This window comes from Lissotriton helveticus, chromosome 3_2, assembly GCF_964261635.1.
Source record: "Lissotriton helveticus chromosome 3_2, aLisHel1.1, whole genome shotgun sequence".
In the NCBI taxonomy this organism is placed as follows: domain Eukaryota; kingdom Metazoa; phylum Chordata; class Amphibia; order Caudata; family Salamandridae; genus Lissotriton; species Lissotriton helveticus.
Window position 1 is genome coordinate 438,861,243 of NC_136062.1, and position 16,411 is coordinate 438,877,653.

Below are 16,411 nucleotides of genomic sequence, written 5' to 3' on the forward strand. Positions count from 1 at the left end.
TGCCAGGGACTGAAGGTACAGCCCCTACCTGCTTCTACGAGATGCTGACCTGGTATTCAGTTGTTGTACACCCATTGTATGCTTGTGTATCCACTTCCTGTGATATCATCAGGGCCAAAGGTCATGTGATGTCACTTCCAGTGATATCAACGCGGGTCAAAGGGCATGTGAGGTGACCTCTAAGAGTGGGCTGGAGTATAACCTTCCAGAAAGGACTGTGCACGCTAGGGGTGCCACAGATGGTTTTAGGACTTCAGTTCAGTGTAACATAGTGTGATGTCATCGAAATGGGACAGGCAATATGCTAAAATATTTGTGTGAGAGAGCGGTACGGTGGTGCAAGTCCATATCAAAATGCGCTCTGCAGGAACCTGCAGCAATAGAAGTGTCAGAAACACTCATTGTCCTGAAAAGGCGGGAGAGCTGATGGCGCGCGCTGCACCGTCATTTGCTTGTGGTTGAATTGCGGCCGGCGGGCCCCCCATGCAGATCTGTCCCTGCGACGCCGCCTCAAACTTGGCAAGAGTCATTTTCAATGAATAAAGGAAAAGAAAGATTCAGGAGCAGAGAACACCGCGTCTCCGGCGTCCTGCAGCTGTTCTGCACCACCTGGAAAATGATCTGTTTCGCTTAAAGTAATTGAATCATTGATGACGTTGTTAGCTGCCAGCATTTGGAATTTAAAGAAACAGAGTTCCCACCATCCTAAAGACCCCCCTAGTGTGAGGGAGAAGTTTGGTGCATGGTTTGGTGAATTGGGCAAGAGCTTACTAATGAAGGTATTAATAATACCAATTATAATATTATTAGTTATAATTGGTACCGTCTTAATTGTCCAGCTTTCAGAAGCTTTTTGCATGAGCAGCCTAAGTTGTAATTGCAGAAAGGAGACGGCCGGAACTCTAGGAAGGATGAAGAAGTAATTTGTATTACATGAGATGAAAGTAAGAGCCTATGATGGCCTGAAGTCTTTACAGAAGTAGACAAAATCAAGAATGATGGAGGAAATATTATAGTTGTTAGTGTGAAAATTGGTTTGATTAAATTATCAGAAGGGGGGATTGCAGGCTAGATTTTATATGTTAGAAAATAATTCATTTACACATGCTTCATTGGGCATCACTATGCCACCATCAGCTTGCGCTACCAATCCCTGAAACCTGCCAACCACTTAACGCCCCATAACACTACCCTTTCCAAAATCTAAAACCCCCTTTCTTTTTCTTGTCGTTACTCTTGCCTGAACCTTAAAAAAAACCCTACCGTCCCTTAATGCTACCCTTCTCTGAATCCCTGAATACTAAAAATCCCTCACTGTGCTTGTCATATATTTGCATGCTTGCTTTCCACAGCCTGCACTGTTATATGCTTGTTAATGTGTTTTCAGAATGTGTGCCCACAAATGTCATCCGGGTAGGAGACAACTAAGCAAATAAGTGGTTGGGCAGGTAGGATAGGGAGAAGTCCATTAAACAGAAGAATGTGTATGATTTTGAATCCAAGGTTTAGAGTAAGTGAGATCTAAAAGGAGTGTTGTAATGAGGAATATATTTAAAAGGGAGACCTTTGCCAGATGAAAGGGTTATATGGACTGGTTTAAGCTGCAGGTTTTACAGTGCAGGAGTCAGGTTGTACAGGGTATGCTTTGAGTCATATTTTCAGTGCCACTTAAGTGGAAGACACAGTAGGTGCTACAGCCCACATGTGACATTCAACTTTCCCTGCAATGGGTATATTTCTGTACTGCACTATTTACTAAGGTTTACAGGAAGTATACATTTGCCAGTCAGGTTTTAAGCCAATTTTGATGTTGTAGAGGTTAGCAGTTTCCCAGTGTTAGGAGTTAAAGGTGGATATACAAAAACTGAGAGTGACTACCCAAAAAATGGTCACTTTCCATGAATGGAGAGGGGCCGGTCATGTAGCATGCCAGTTCTTCCAAGCACTCTTCAAAAACCTAGGGGATCAGAGCTAGGGGGTCATTCCTTGAACTGGGTTACTCAGAAAGGCAGCTCCATTAACAATGCAGAACATTTGAAGGCCATTCACAGCTGTCCTGACAGCACCAGCTTTCACAGCCAATAAAGACACCCCAACATATGTAATGCTTCTTTTGAGGCAAGGATGAATCTAGCAGATTCCATACACATCAACAGCAGCAGATCCAACCCCTGCCAACTCCTGCTAGAGCTGCTATATTAAAAACTACTCTGATCGCCCTCTTATGCCACCAATTCCCAATTTTCAACCTGTTGAAAGATGATCATAATGATTCAATGAGTAATCCAGAAAATTTGCAAGGATTTTATCCTTCCCTATGGACTGTAGTTTTCCCACCAGGACATGCTCTCTGGCACACACCTTGATTTTAGTGTCTGAGGTTCTCCCCCTGCTAGACAAAGGAGACTATAGAGGTTGTGCCGCGAGAGGGGAAGGAGATTCTACTCCCCTTACTTCTTGGTTCCCCAAAAGAGGGGGGTCTGAGACCTGTTCTTGACCTTTGCCTCTTGAACCTGTTCATTTGGCATGCCACGGTCAAGCTGCTATCCTCTATCAAAGTCCTCCTGGCTCTCAATGCAGAAGGTCCATTACCTTCTTACACATTTCCCTGTCCACCGTTGTTACTTGTGGCTCACCGTGGGGTTCCAGTACTGTCAGTTGGTAGAATTTGACCCGATGACTGGGCTACTTTCTCACAATTGTGCTGGCAGTTGTCGTGGCTTCACAATGGAGGTCAGTAGCACATGAATGTCTGTACTTGGATGACTGGTTGGTGAAAGTGAGTCTCTGGCATTGCTCAGTGAACATCTTCAATTACTTCTGACCCTCCTCCAAAATCTGACCCTGAAATCTCCTCATACTCCACACAGAGGATACAGATAATAGATGAAGCCATCGATAAAACCTGCGCCGATTGTTTTTGCCATGGCAAAATACCTAACAGCAATGTGGCACGTTCGCACCGGCCTGTTGCAGGTGGCTGGAGATACTTGATAACTGTTTATTTTACTGTTGGCTAGAACTATCTTAGATATGAATCTATTTTTTTTATTAATAATAATGTAACTTTTTAGACTAATGTTGCAGTGTTACTTTAATCTTTTTTAATTGGATTATTAATTGTTGTATTAATTGTTGTACATCTTTTATGATCGTGTAGATCGAAATAAAGATTGACGACGACGGCATTAAGAAGTTTCGTCCTCTTTAGGGCATTGGGAATATTTAGGAGATTATTCTGAGGTTTCTGATTCTGATGTGGGTCCCCATTCTGTACATCCTTCATCTAATGTCTTGTGAGAGCAACAGAACTGAATCCAACTTTGTACAGAGGAGAAGAGTAATTTATGTATTTTCAGTCCTCTGAGGTCCCAGTCTTAAGCAGAAAGTACTATGAATATGTAAGTCATTATTTTATACTTGCATTACAACCAGCATAGAATAGAATGTCGCGAAACGCACAATAAAATTTAGGTTTAAGATTAAACTAAGTGCTTTCCGGATGTAGATTTTAGTGATACGCAATCAGAGTTTAACTTTATGTGTCCATTAAAAGCAGTCACTCCACAGCTCAGCTGCTATCACTTTTACAATACCGCTCAAAAAGAATACATCTTTGTCATCATGAAGCTTCAAATGACTCCATCGATTAAAGCTAACACCAGCTTCCAAGCAGCCTTTACATTAGCAGATTAACCAATTTCACAGATTTACATTTGTCTTAGGCAGCAGGCAACAGGGAGGAAGGCCTGCTTCTTGTTTATTGGTCTTTCCCTCCCTCAGCTTCACAGCGCAGGAAACTCCTTTCCTACCACTTCAGCTGTGGCATCTAAATTGTTGGCGGTCCTCAGACAGTTGTCTTTTAACAAAAAAAAGGGGAAACTGGTTTTGTTAAGTTAAAAAATATGGGTATATCATGTCCTACAGATCCTGCCCGCTTTGACCTCTATGTAGAACGCATGAGAGTTCCAGGGCCATCTTAAAGACATGACACACCTCCAAAAAATAAGAAAGGACATAAAATGTGAGAAAAATATATTGAATTAAGTACAAACAAATCAAATAAGACTATCGCAAAAGTGAACAAAAAAGTTATTTTCACAATGAAAGCGAGTGATACTAAACCGCAGGGTGCTTCAAATGGACATTTATTTTATTTATTTTATTTAAAACAATTATATAGCGCGGCTGTCACCTTGCAGGCATCCTGGCGCTAAACAGAGAAATTACTCCTCAGATGGAAATGTAGGGAAACTGAAGGAGGCAACTAGAGTAAATAGTTAGGGGAAGAGCCAGGTCTTGATACGTTTTCTGAAAGGAAGGAGTTGCGGTGTTTGGCGGATGTCCAGGGGCAATCTATTCCATAATTTTGCCGCTGCAACTCTGAAGGATCTTCCCCCAGTCTTGACCTTGTTGAATCTTGGTACTGTGACAAGGTAGGCTGATGCTGAGCGGAGGGCTCTGGTAGGGGTGTACCAGGTGAACATAGCTTGCAAGGGTCTAGGCCCGGCTCCGTGCAGTGCCTTGAACACAAGACAGAGTGCTTTAAAAGCCACTCGTTGCTTCAGAGGGAGCCAGTGCAGTTCGGCTAAGGCCGCTGTGGCCGAGGATCTCCTGGTCCAGCCAAGGGCTAATTTGGCGGCGGCCGTCTGAACCCTTTGGAGTCGATCGAACAGTACAGCTGGGGACTCGAGCAGCAAAGCGTTACAATAGTCCAGGAGACTGAGAATAGTACACCTGACTATTAACGCTCGGGCCTGTACGGGGAGGAGTGGCATGATCTTGCGTAGAGAGCGCAGTAGGGCCGAGCAGGTGGACACTGTTCTCGCAACCTGAGTCTCCATGCTAAGTTTGTTGTTCATCATGACACCCAGGTTGCGGACAGTAGTGACCGGCTGTGGTTTTTCTGGAGCCTCTGGGGGCCAAAAATCGGTTGGGAACGGGCGAGGAATCTTACTTCCCGCGCAAAACAGAACCTCAGTTTTGGCGGAGTTAAATTGCAAGGAGTTTTTGTGCAGCCACCCAGCGGTGTCTCTCAGGCAATCATGAAATGATTCTAGAGGGATCGATTCTTCCCCCTCCCAAGAGAGAATGAGCTGTGTGTCATCCGCGTAGTTTATGGCTTGTAGCCCATGGGATTTTATTAATGTGACCAAAGGTTTGAGGTAGACATTAAAAAGAATGGGATGATGGACGAGCCCTGGGGCACCCCATGGGGCACTGAGGAGAAGGCAGATTGGAATGGAGGAAGGGACACAGCCTGCTTCCTATCTCTCAGGTAGGACTGGAACCAAAGCAGGGCAGTGCCATCAACCCCAGCCTCCCTTAGTCTTTTCAGCAGAATCACATGATTGACCGTGTCGAATGCGGCAGACAGGGCCAATAAGATCAGAGCTACTGCTTGGCCCCTGTCTGCACGCATACGAAGATCTTCCATGGCCGTGAGGACAGCTGTTTCAGTACCGTGAGCTGGACGAAAGCCAAATTGAATGTCGTCCAGCATGTGATTCTGCTCCAGATGTATAGAGAGACAGGAGCTCACCCAGCGCTCGGCAATCTTTGCCGGGAATGGCAAGAGGGAGATAGGCCGATAGTTTAGTAAGCACTCGGGGTTCAAGGAGGGTTTCTTCAGCAGCGGGGTGATAAGAGCCTGCTTCCAAGGAGTCGGAACAAGTCCGCAACGCAGGGATTGGTTACAGATCTTGCGAAGGATGCAGAAGAGTTCTGTTCCAAAAGCTTTCCATGTTTTGGGAGGCAGAGGGTCGAGAGGGGAGCCCGAGGTGATCCCATGCGTCAGTCTCACAAAATCCGCTTCCGAAATGGGGGGAAAATCCCGCAAACGTACCATGGGCATGTTCTCTAGGTTTGCTGACTCAGAGTCAGAGGAGACAGTCCCGGGGGCGTTGAGACTATCCAGTGAGGGGGAAGTATTCAGGTTGTGTATAATAGTCTCAATTTTGTCTTTGAAGAACTGTGCGAGATTATCGCAGAGTGCTGTGTAGGAGGGATAGTTTTTTTAGCACAGTCAGGGTGGATGAGGTTGTTGAGAATCTGGAAAATGCTTTTAGAGCTCCAAAGAACATGATCCATTGGCTTTTCAGGGACCATCTCCAATGCCAAACATATCATATTCGAGATAATCAGTTGGATACTAGTTTTAAGGCTTTGAAACAGGCTGTGTGACACTGTGACACTGTATGAAAGAACTATCCACTCAGGAGGCTCCAGCGAGTGAAGATGAGCAAAGTTGCACTCACTCTGTTGGATACAAAAACATGGCAGATGTATAGACTGTTTCTTTTGGAGCAGAACCAAGCCTAATTTGAACAAGGTGGCTCTCTGTCTAGAATGGTACTGTGGGTGAAAACTGCTGGTTTGGAATGCAGCCCAAGCTATTCGTGAGACTGCTTGTTGCTGAGAATAATTCAGCTATTCTTTCCATCCCCTTGTGGTTTTTGCAGCAGATGCCCAGAGGGACCGGTCTACCAAGACGTGGCTTCTGCATTCACTGTTCCATAGGACTCAAGCTATACCTCACAGATGAGATGTAACTAGGTCGAAACCAGTCTAGGCATATTTGTTTTTGTTATGTATCCTGTACGTGGAGAAGTGTGGCTCACCGGTTAGAGGCAGACCCGGATGCAGAGATCAGACCCGGGACCAGCGTTAAATTCCCGACGCGGCAGGGTCTTGAGCTCATAATGTCCACGGACTCTATAATTCTCGCCTTGGTGCCTACTCGAATTGTGGGTTCACACTCTGAAACTCTGGGCAATAGCTTGCTTAATCTCCACTACGGCCCTACCGCGATGGGATGCCTGGTCTTCACCTTGAGGATGCCCAGTAGGGGTAATCTTGCAGGGAAAAACAGAACGGGTTCCCAAAGCAAGCGCCTTGAGACCTCACGGTGATAAGGCACTATACAAAAACATATGATTACGATTACGATTACTTACAGTGTGTACCCTAGCATGTTCATTTACCTGCTTTCTGGCAGGCTCATTCCATTCTGGAGCTGCTGTGCTGGATTCCAGAACAGGCATAATGGCTTTTTCCTACCAGGGGTTAGTCAACCATAGTCTTTACCTAATAAACACAATGTATATATTCACATAAATTATGTGATTATTCTTAAAATTGGTGAGGAGGGTGGGATGGTGTTTCCCCTGTGTTGCCAAACCCTGACAGTTGCTTCTGGAAAGAAGTAATCATTGCAATGCTCAGCGATGGGGAGAAGAAGTGTTTCTGGTCTAGAAAGCAGGAGCTGAAGTTTTGTGGAGGCAGAAGACAAGTGCTGTGTTTCTAACTAGGCAAGTCTACCAACTTTACCAGTTTTACCAATTTTGTGGCAGGGACATGGAAATGCATTCGAACGAGCCGGGTGAGTGAACAAATTGAGCGAGATATTATATATGTGGCAAAACTGCACCTCGCACAAGCGTGTGCTTAAGGGTAGCTTCAAGACACTCTGTCAAGACGACAAGGCCTCAACACTGCATCCACGGCTGTGGTGCTTAAGTTGAAACAGGCAGTGAGTAGTACTGAGACTTTGTTAAAGCACCTGGCGGACTAGTTGCCCCCATGGGCCCTCAGGAATGAATGGGAAGTATTTCCCCAACTTAAAACGAGCCATAGGGCGTGTTTGCACACGTCACATCAGGCCCCGTCCCCTCCCTTCCCCACTGTGTAAACATGCCCTATGGGCATTTTAAGTTGGGAGATTAACACCCCTTGAATCCTGAGGGTCCCTCGGGGCAAAGTAGCCCACTAGGTACATCCAGTAAGCACCATTGCAGAGAGGTGTAAAAAGGGGCACAGCCTGCACCACCTCTCTGCAACGCAGCGCAGTACCTGGTGGGCTAGTTGGCCCCCAGGGTCCCTAAGGATTGAAGGGGAATTATTTCCCCAACATAAAACACGCCACAGGGTGTGTTTGCACACATCACCTCAGGCCCCGTTCCCTCCTTTCACCACTGTGTAAACACATCTTGTGGCCGTTCTAAGTTGATAGATTAAGTTCCCTTGAATCCTAAGGCTCCTTAGGTTCAAAGTAGCCCACTAGGTACCTCCAGTAAGCGACATAGAGCTGCGTTCTAGAGAGGTGTAAAAAGGGGCGTGGCCTCTGAACACCTGTCTGCAACGCAGCTCCCTGGCACATACTGGAGATACCTGTTGGGCTAGTTGGCCCTCAGGGACCCTCAGTATTGAAAGAGAGTTAATCCCCCAACTTAAAATGAGCCCGCACTTCATTTTTGTTTTAATTTCGGCCAAAATTTGCGCTGGGTGCGCAAATCTCGCTGATTTTTTTTTTTTTAAATGCTCTTTTTGGCCCTGGGGGTCCTTGTGGGATCCCCTGAGCAGGCCTAGGGGGTCAGGGTGTTTCTACCCTGCCCCCATTTTTGCGTTTTGTCAGGTTTTATTTCTGCTTTCTTGTGCATCGTTGTACCGAGGCACAAGATGGCTGCTAACACTTCCTGGTTTGGAGTGTTGTCAGCCAATTAGCATACAGCTCGTGCTCGGCAGGGCGCACGGACGCACCGCGGCCATAGATGTATATGTGATTTTACTTTTGATTTTCTCAGCAACTTCTGAACGGATTTACACCATTTAACCAAAAGGCACGACTCTGAACCAATGGCTACCTCTTTGCTAAATTTGGTGTAATTCTGTTCAGCAGTTCGGGCTGTAGCTGCAATTAAAGGTTCCCATGGGAAATTGCATGGGGAAAACACTTTTTGGGACCCCACTTTTTTCTCGACCCCGCTTGACGATCACCCCGAGACTTTCAGGATAGGAGCCGACCGGAGTGGGCCATAAGTTTTGAAAATTTTACGAAGATTCGTCAACCGGCGCCAACGTTATTCCAAATAGAATGTTGCAGATTTCCAATGGTAATAGGTCCTAACTATAACTACCTACTGGTGACCGCGAGTAGGTAATATATATATAGATATATAGATATATATGTTTATATGTGTATATATATATATATATATATATATATATATATTCTTCCAAGCAGGAAACGAACCCAACCCAGCTTCAGTGCGTAGCCAGGAAGTCCGGATACACCACAGCACAAACAGGGTCCAAGACACAATTATATATATAAATAGATAGATAGATAGATAGATAGATAGATAGATAGATAGATAGATAGATAGATAGATAGATAGATAGATAGATATTCCAAAATGAAACACTATGCCTCATTTTATCACTAAACTGTATCGTCTCCCTCACCAACGAACCCAGAGCAGCCAGAACCAACTTTCACAACAGAAGGAAGGCAGTTGCTACCTGGATGCAAGACAGCTGCCTCAAGTTTACCTCAGGTAAGATCGAAGTACTCATCCTGGGACCCACCCCCTCAGCCTGGGATGACTCCTGGTGGCCCGCCGCACCAGGAACCCCACCCACACCTATAGACCATGCACACAACCTTGGCATCATACTGGGCTCCTGGCTCTCAATGAACCGCCAAATCAAAGCCTTATCCTTGTCCTGTTTCAACATGCTCCGCCTGCTTCGAAAGACAATCAGATGGCTCTCCACAGAATCCAGAAAGACAGCCATCCAAACACTCATTACAAGCAGACTTGACTACCGCAACGCATTCTAGGCCAGCACCACCCACAAAATAGCTCAGGAAGCTACAGAACGACCTATTATTAATTTTTAACTTTTAACAAAACACTGCAGCCAGACTGGTCCTCGGCATCCCCGCCACAGCCAAATCACCTCCAACAACTCCACTGGCTTCCTGTCAACAAGAGAATTTGGTACAAGCTCTTAACTCACGTCTACAAGGCCAGCCATGATGCAGGACCAGAATACTCAACCACCGCCTTGCTTTCCACACACCGGCCAGATAACTTAGCTTTGCCCATCTCACTCTGGCCTCCGTCTCATGGATCCACAAGACCAGAGAAAGATCCTTTGCCTACCTCGCCGCCAAGATGTTGAACACCCTACCCCTCCACCTCAGGCAATCCGCATTGTTGACCCAGTTCAGAAAGGACCTCAGGACCTGGCTCTTCGACTGAACCTCCAAACCCATACGGATCAGAAGCTACCCCCGCCCCCCTCAGCACCTTGAGGCCCTCACAGGTGAGTAGCTGCGCTCAACAAACCCCTGATTGATTGATTGGGGCCTTACCCCATACTCTGCTGCAGGAGAGGTTTCTCAAATTTGCGAAAATCAATGGTATCAACACCAAGTTGCATTGTGATTTTATGGAATGGATCCCATAGGCTGGCACCCGTCTCTTAAAAGTGTTCCAGCTCCAGACCCCAGTGCAGTTCACCATCTGCCACTATTTAGGGTTAGATCAATATCTTGAGCACAGTCCAATACTGAAGGGAATGGTCAAGGCCATGATGCTAACAAACAATTACTATCATTACATTTAAAAATTACCCCCACCTCACATTCAGGTGAGTCGCCAAAGTTTGTCATTCTAAAAATTGTTTTGGGAAGCACTGATCTTGAAAAGTAATCCAATTAATATCTGCTCTAGAGATAACTGGGTTTGGAAAAACTCTAGATTGCCAACAAATGTAAAAATATAAAGTCATTCTAAAGAATATGTATAAGGAAAATAGCACCTATAACTTTACATCGTATCTTCATCATATGCAAGGATATAAACATGTCTGTTCAACACATTTATGCAAGAATGTTCAATTTAATGTCACCCCTCACATGTATGTAGATGTTTTTGTTCAGTTGTGTCAATAATGACCATTGTGAAAACAAAAAGTGTACACTTAATTGTTTTAGTGTGCTTATTCTGTGGGCATATTTTCTGCATCGTGAGTTCACACTCCACCCCTTAAATTCCACCCAAAAGAAACAAGCATTGGCAAAGCCAATATGTTTTGCTTATGCAAGAGCTATTGGCTTTGGCAATGTGTTTAGTCATGTTGTATACCAGTGTGGATGCTTTTCAACATCGCTAAACATTAGTGGTGTGGTGTGGAGTTGGGTAGATGTGGTTAGAGTAGAATGGGGTGGATTGGAGTAGTGTGGTGTGGGGTAGACTGGATTGCGTGGTGGGGTAGTTTGGTTTAGAGTAGCATGGATTGGGTAACAATTGGGGTAGCATGAAGTGGAGTAGAGTGAGGTAGACTAGTGGGGTATATTGGGGTAGAGTGAGGTTGGCAGGAGTGGAGTATATTGTAGCGGTGTAGAGTGGAGTGTATTGAGGGAAGAAGAGTGGGGTAGACTGAGTGGAGAGGAGTGGGGTAGACTGGAGTGAAGTAAGGTAGACTGGAGTGGAGTGAGGGAGATAGGAGTAGGGTAGATTGGGGTTGGGTGGGGTGGGGTGGGGTTGATTGGAGTGGAGTGGGGTAGATTGGAATGGAGTGGGATGGGGTAATGTAGATTGGAATGCAGTGGGGTATATTTAGGTAGATTTAAGTGGATGGTGGTAGATAGGAGTGTGGTAGATCTGGGTAGATTGGAGTTAGGTATATTAAAGAAGAGTGGGGTGGAGCGGATTAGGGTATAATGGAGTGGAGTGAAGTAGGTCAGATTGGATTGAAGCATGGTACTTGGAGTGGGGTTGCTTTGGTGGATTAGAGTATGGTATATAGAATTGGAGTGTGGTACATTGGAATAGGGTGGGGAACATTTGAGTGGAAAGGGGTACTTGAAGTGGGGTAGATTGGACAGATTAGAATGCAGTGGAATAGATTGGGCTGGAGTGGAGTGGGGTAGACTGGGGTACATTAGAGTGGGATAGATTTGAGTGGGGTAGTTTTAAGTGCGGTAAAATGGAGTAGAGTGGATTACGGGAGGTTAGAGTGTAGTGGGGTAGTGGAGTAGATTGGGGTGAAGGCAATCAAGTTAAGTAGATTGGGCTAAACTGGAGTGGGGTAGATTGGGGTAGAATGTAGTGGAGTTTGGAAGATTGGAGTGGGGTAGATTGAAGTGAAGTGGAGTGGGGTAGACAGGGGTAGAGTGAAGCGTGATAGATTTGGGCAGAGTGAAATGGGCTTGATCGGAGTGGAGTAGAGTGGGAGAGATTCAGTGGACTGGAGTAGGGTAGAGTGGAGCGGGGTAGATTGGGTGGATTGGAGTAGGGTAGAGTGAAGTGGGGAAGATTTTGTTACAGTGGAGTATGATAGATTGGGTGGATTAGAGTACAGCTGATTGGAAAGTAGAGTGGATGGGTAGATTGTAGAGAAGTGGATTGGGGTATATTGGAGTGGAGTGGGATAGATGGGTTGGGGTAGATTGGAGTGGTGTGGAGTAGAATGCAGTGGTATGGAGTGGAGTGGAGGGGCAGAGAGTGGAAAGCTGTGTTATAGAATGTCTTACAGTCGAGTGTTGTGAAGTGGAGTGTCATGGGGAGTGGCATGGCATAGAGTGGAAGGGCATTGGGTGGAGAGGAGTGCTGTAGAGTGAAGTAGTGTTGAGTGTTGTAGAGAGGAGTAGTGCAAAGTGGAATGATGTAGAGTAGAGTATGCATGGTGTGAAAGCACACTACCATTATCGACAACATTTTCAATTGGAAAAAACAGTACATTTGCACAGACATACAGCTGTACTGCACAGAAACAATACTATGTGGAAATGTCATCAACTAGTGTACTGACTGATGTGTTTTGATCGTACTAAACTTATTGTGTCCAACACACTTCAAAATTACAAAAAAGGGTGCTTTATTTCTACTTATCTCAGTCTGATATATTATGAAATTTCAGCAGTTTATTTTTGTTGTTTGCTAGAAAAGATAGCATCCTACAGCTTGTCCCCTCGCAGGGGTACTCAGCAAGGTGGATTGTCACATAAATTCTCTCACTTTGAAGTGAGCTAAAGAAATTTAAACACCAGGTTCACGCAGAATACAAAGACTGATATATAATCTCTGTCTTTGAATACACAGCAAATGAGACAAGATAAGAACAAGATTTAAAGACCTGCTTGCAGATAGCTAGTATTTGGGAGGATACAGTAAACAAGGAATGCTCACAGGAGAGACGAAGTCAAGCTGGACAGCCTAAAACAACAAGCAAAAGGCAGAGCCAACTAAGAAAGATGCTCTCTGTAGAGTGCTCTCTGTAGAGTGGGTCAACAAGAAGAAACAAATAGGTCTCAAAAGTGAAAGAAGTGTTAGGACACAAGCAGGGTATTTAAGTGGGATAAATACAAACTAGGGGTGCTCTACAAGGGTGTGGCAAACCTCTTAAAGAGATGTGGCCAATCCAAATAGGGGTGTGGCCTAAATCATGAGAACTAGCATTGTGTGCTGCCTCTGGATAATGGTCCATTTGTTGACGCACAGTTTGGCTAGCCCTAGAGGGTATGGTTCCCCTTCCTCAAGACTATTGTTTACAGCATGATAACATAAGGACTTTTTTCCATCTCTCTATAGACTACAAACAACTAAAATAACAACAAATCTATTAGGCTAAAATATGTCACTGCCATTAATAAATAATGCATACAGTAGGGATGTGGAGTTTAACTGTATTTACTCAGCTTGACAAATGCACATTGAAAAAAAACCTCTGCACTCAGTTGTATTACAGTAATTACATTTATGAACTACTACTGAAACTGGGAGCATCCAGCAAAACCAGTAGCATTAAGCAGCAATGTGCACAGTCATCCTTTCCTTTGAAGCTTATCACTATGAATGTGGTGACATCACCTTGTGTCTTTAACGATTGCATAAATCGACAAGCCAAGATTGAACAGTGATGGCTATACATTAGTTAAATCACAGTACACACACCCCCACTGTTCACGAACAGCAGCTCACCATCCATGCAGTCAGGGGTAATGAACAATCACGAGTCCAACAATGACTCCCTCCTTCCAGGCCTGCCGGATGTCTGAATGACCGTAGCCCTGGGAATGACAAACCCTTAAAAACTGCAAACGCCATTCACTGACCGCCGAGAACATTCTACAATCAATCGACAATTCACACCTGATTCCATCACTTAATGCCCACTTTTGTTCAAGAGTAGAAGGCCTTGCTTCAGATAATTTATTTCTTTGTGATGGATTTTGAACAACTAATTTATAAATGTAAAACTTTAATCGCTCGCTGCAACATTTCACATTTTCTGTCTGCACAAACCCTGTAAGGCATAGAGGGGATGCGAGGACCACGTCCGCACCTCAATGGCTGACACCAGGGCACAAGTCCTAAAAAAAGAAGTGGGGGGGACTAACCTAGTTAATCAGTTAGCAAGTAGCATCATAGCGCATAACATGACGCCGCGTACCATCGCGGCGCGTGACACATGTGACATCACATGAAGTGGCATCACAGAAGTGACATCAGATCTTAAGCCCTCACATACATGTTTAGCAGGAGCATCATGACTACATTTGAGCACATTTCGAGTAAAGTGAAAAGTTGCCTCTCAATTATGTGTGAAGTGCTAACAAGGTGTGAGCCTTTGTTTCCCCTCTGCTGCACTTGCTTCTAGGTGTGAGGCTCCTGACTGCTGCCAGCCAGTAGACTCGAACAAAAGGAGGCCTGATGACCCCTCAGGCTCGGCCTTTGCTAAGGGCCAGCAGGAGTCAGAAATAAGAGAGCCCCATCCCCGCCTGCACGTTGTTATGTTATGTTATGTTAATAACTTTTATTGGGCGCACAGCTGCCCCAGCGAAGGGGCGTCCTGGCGCCTGATCGAGTACCACAACACAACAGGTCGATGCTGAAAAAAGGAGAATCAGTCAGCAGAGGCAAACAGGTGGGTTTTTATAGCACGTCTAAAGAGAGTCAGGCTATTTAGGGCACGAATATGGACAGGAAGGGAATTCCATAGTCCAGCTGCCAAGACACAAAAGGAGCGACCTCCCATCCTGCTCAGTCTGAACCTAGGTTTGATTGCCAGAAAAAGAGATTCCGACCTGAGAGACCGCGTGGGGACATAGAAAGAAACAAGCCCCACAAGGGCAGGAGGTGAACAGAGTTTCAAAATCTTAAATGTCAGACAGAGAGCCTTAAATTTGAGTCTCTGTCTGACTGGCAGCCAATGAAGGGATGTCAAGACTGCAGAGACAGAACAACGTCTCGGGAGACCGACAATGGCCCGCGCAGCGGCATTTTGCACCCTCTGTAGCCTAGTAGCCTCAGCCTGATTTACTCCAAGCAGCAGGGCACTCCCGTAGTCCAACCGAGAGAGGATGGAGGCCTGGACCACCAGTTGCCGAGTAGGAGGGTCGAAGAATTTGAGGACTGGACGCAGTCCTCGCAAAATACCATAACAGATGGCTGCGATCTTCTTAGTATGGCTGGTAAAAGAGAGGTTAGAATCCAGCCAGACCCCCAAGTTCTTAACTTCGGCCGCTGGAACGGGGGATACCCCCAGCTCTGGAGGCCACCACTGATCTCCCCAAAGTTCCGCATGCTTCCCTAGGATCAGGACCTCGGTTTTCTTGGCATTTAGCTGTAAGCAATTACTGCGCATCCAGTTTGCCACAGCTATTAGTCCTGTACGGAATCTGGGCGCCGTCACCTCAGGGTCCCCACTGAGTGTCACCGCCAGCTGCGTGTCGTCGGCATACGATGTCATGGTTAAGCCATATTGTCTGACGACAGCAGCCAGCGGTTTCACGTACAAGTTGAACAAAGTGGGGCTCAACGCAGAGCCCTGAGGGACTCCCAGTCCCAAAGGATGGAGAGAGGACTGACCAGGTGGAATAGCCACTTTGAAAAACCGGTCCGAGAGGAAAGAGCGGAACCATTGGAGAGCCTTCCCCTCAATACCCACTTCCTCTAAACGCCGCAACAGAATGTCATGAGACACCGTGTCGAACGCGGCGCTCAGATCTAACAAGAGGAGCGCCGCTGTCTGCCCCGCATCCAGCACTGAACGCAAATGCTCGGTCATAAAGAGCAGAGCAGTTTCAGTGCTGTGTTGTGCGCGAAAACCATTCTGACTCTCGTCCAGAATATTATTACGAGAGAGATGGACAGACAGGATGGAGTTCACGTGTGCCTCAGTAACCTTGGCGGTCCAGGGCAGGAGAGAGATGGGCCGATAATTCTCAGGAAGCAGGGGGTCAAGATTGGGCTTCTTCAAGATGGGGCTGACCACTGCCTGCTTCCAGAGGGAAGGAACCACACCCTCGCTAAGCGAAAGATTGATCAAGTCCAATATGGGCTCGCGGCAGAGGGGCGGGAGAAGAGCAATAAGCTCCGGCTTCAGCGGATCTAGGGGAGAGCCAGATTTAATTTTGAGGCTCAGAGTATCAAAAACCTCGACCGACATGACAGGCAAGGAGGATAGAGGTTCGGAAACTGAGACCTTCACATCACTGGGCTCATCCCTGAGTACAGATGGTATAAATCCTCGATAGATTGCCTGCACCTTCTCCACGAAAAAAGATGCCAAACTTTCGCAGTGAGAGTCCGTGCAGATTTCCAGCGAGGTTGCCCGT